Source organism: Podarcis vaucheri (genome assembly GCF_965113315.1).
Source record: "Podarcis vaucheri genome assembly, chromosome: 5".
NCBI lineage: Eukaryota > Metazoa > Chordata > Lepidosauria > Squamata > Lacertidae > Podarcis > Podarcis vaucheri.
Window position 1 is genome coordinate 80,766,416 of NC_138763.1, and position 3,168 is coordinate 80,769,583.

The following is a 3,168-nucleotide window of genomic DNA, read 5'->3' on the forward strand; positions in this document are numbered from 1 at the left end:
TGGAAATGACACCCTTGAGCAATTTCAGAAAGGGTTAATGGTTGGATACATTGCCCTGGAAATGCCCAAGAGTAAGATTTTGATTCCTCAAATGTTACTCCAGCTCTGCTTTATGGACATACATAAATTACAGTGTAAATCATTAATATCCAATTTCGGAAAGCCACTGTGCAGGCAACGTAAATGAAAATACAAAGCTACCAGCAATATATTAATTTTGTAGGGCTTAAAATGGAGTCTGGAGCTGTACTTTGCCTAAAGGAGCTGGCTCTCCTTTATCTGGTGAGATTAACTCCTAAGCAAGTGCGGAGAACCCTAATGGTATTTGGCGCATTTAAGATCAAAGCAATTTGTTTCTTCAGGAGACCAGGAAGGTTTCTGATGGTTGTCTAAGTGAAAACACAGCCTTAGGAGCAAATCCGGCTGCATCTCTTGTCAATTTGCATTTCCCCGGAGCAGACCCGTCACTTAACCAAATCATTTCCCCTTCCCTTCAGAGAATCAAGTCAGAATATTGTTGGACAGGCAACAGCAAGAAGAACAGGAGGGGAAGAGGAGGAAGAGTTTTGCCACTTTTTCAGGGGAACAATCTCCCACAATTCTGTTCAGCTATCCAGAGTGCATTTGATTAACTTTTATGAGGTTCTCAATCCGGTGTGGATTGTGTGATGCACACATACAGCTACATGAACTGGGGTTGTGGGCAGGGCTCAAGGATGGAGCCAATGTGACTGAAATTCCCAGGTGTCAAAAAAGGTTATTTATGTATACCACTACTGCGGCCCATGTTTTGTTAGCCCCCAAATGGAAAACCAGCGAGGTCACACTCCTGCTTAGCTTCACCTACTTGGCAGCCTTATGTTCCTTAAGACCACCAACAGTGAAGGATCCTCCTTGGCCATTAGCCCATTGTTCTTTTAAATAACCGTTGGCAACCCCAGGTGGGACCAGGCCCATCTCCCAACTCCCATCAAGCAGCTGGAGCCTCCACATCTCCATTCTGAACTCAAGCTTACAGTACACACAGTGGGATCAAGTGAAAATAGCTCACAATCAACCGCTTTTATGATGTAAGCCATGACCTCATGCAAGCTTGTGGCCAGCAAGGATGGAGGCAAGTCAGTTACTGCCTATAGCTATGGCAGGGTAGACTTGCCCTGTTCACATCAGAAGAGGAGGCCACCAAGTGCTTCCATCAGTGCAGCTAGATTCACACCAGAGCTCCTTTGTATGATAAAAGAAAGTCATGGCTCAAGTTGTCTTCTTTGTGTGGGCACAACTCTTCTTCCTGATACATTAGCTTTTTACATGAAAAAAGGTACTTTTCGTGTGGTGGACCTGTAAAAGGGTAAAAGAGTATTGGGAAATAATCCATAATGAATTGAAAAACATGCTTAAAAGTATTTTTCAAAAGAAAAGCCCAGAGTCCATTTTGTTAGGAATAATTCAGACAGAAATTCCCGGGTGCAGCCTGTGTTTTGTTAGCCTAAAAATGGAAAATGAGCAAGGTCCAAACCAAAGAATAATGGCAACTTAAGTTGATGGAATATGTGCAGCTTGCAGACGTAACATATAGTGTAAGAGAACAAGAAGAACATACGTTTAGAGAAGATTGGAAAATGTTTATTGAATATATGGGAGGAAATTGTGTTCACTTGAAAATGTTGCAGCATTAAGATAAATTCAACAGTGTAAATAAGTTTTGATGGATGTAATAATGGAGTGGTTTAGTTTATGGACAATATGCAGGGATTTAACATATGCAAAATGAACCATGGAAAGAGAAGAAGGGCAGTCATTGATATTTTAAGGATATTTAAATGAGTATTTTAAAGTTTAAAACAGAAAATCACATTCATTTAATCGGTACATTCATTTAACAATTGATTGGATTAAACTGGGACTGAACTGGATTAATAGAGTCACCAACTACTCATTCACGCGCAACGCTGAAGCATGATCCAACTTTAATTGAGAATTTTTATTATTTTTCAAAAATATGTATTGGCTATCAGATGTTTTGTAAGCTTTGCTCTAGTACAAAACACCCCCCCCCCCCAACATCACTATGGGCCTTGGCTTAGTGGCATAGCACATAGTTTGTCCATAGAAGCTCAGTCCCAAGCATATCCACTTAAGGCTGAGAATGCTCCTTTCTGAACCTCTGGAGAACCTGTGACAATTGGTGGGGACCCTGCTGAATTAGATGGACCAATGGATCGGAGACTTGGTATAAACTGCTTCTTCTATGCTTCTAATTATGTCATTCTGGTGGCATATAAATTGCAGTGAACCTGCCTTATCATGAAAGTCATACAGGCACATGGAAGCTGGAAGAGGAAAGCTTCTAGGCAACTGGCAGATCACCAACCAGGAACTCATACATGCAAACCTCTCTGGGTTTTCTTCTCAGACGATTGTCAAACAAAGGGTAATGAGTTGTTGAATGGTGACATGAACCCCTTGCCAGGTTATCATGATATCAGAGCAAACTGAGTGTGAGAGCCCATGAAGATGCCATCTGTTTCTAATAGAACAACCATGATGCTTTATGTAAGCAGCCCCCTGTGATATTATATTACATGGAAGCCTGCCCACAGAACCAGAATATGCAGTGGAGCAGAATGGAACACTGCCGTTAGCAGTAAATTGAATATTCACTGAGGGATCCACACATCCAATTAAGTTTGTGGCACATCCAGACTCAAAGCTCAGCACAGAACCTAAGCTTCCTACCTAGATTCAGCAGAACCTCCCTTAGTCACTGGTGCTAGCAAAGTCTGTTAAATAATGCAGACAGAGTCCCAAGAGAATAGAAATCCTGCTAACACTTTACTGAGCAAAACTGAACAAAAACACAGTGAGGACAAAGGAACGGAGACGTTTTGTCTTTCTTACTTCAGGCCTTCTACATAGCAGAGAAACATACAACCAAACATATAGAGGAAAAGCTCCCTCAGAACTGCACAGCCAATCAGAGCATGTCCTACCTCTGCCTATTGCTAAACTATGGGCCCCCAACCCAACTCAGTAGACTTAATACTGAGAACAGAATTAACCCTTCAGTTGCAAACTGAATGACAACTGCTGTTGCATTTCCAGTAATTGGGATACTCTAACAGAGCCCACCTCTGTGATTCTGTCCTCAATTACACATGATTTGGTACT

At 41.7% G+C, this 3,168-nt stretch overlaps 1 long non-coding RNA gene across 1 annotated transcript; it reads left to right on the forward strand.

Moving 5' to 3' along the window:
• Positions 1–393: 393 nt before the first annotated feature.
• On the forward strand, positions 394–2,875 carry LOC309532368. Its single transcript, XR_014219820.1, has 2 exons — positions 394–1,318; positions 2,111–2,875. It is a non-coding gene; the product is annotated as an uncharacterized lncRNA (long non-coding RNA).
• The last annotated feature ends 293 nt before the right edge of the window (positions 2,876–3,168 follow it).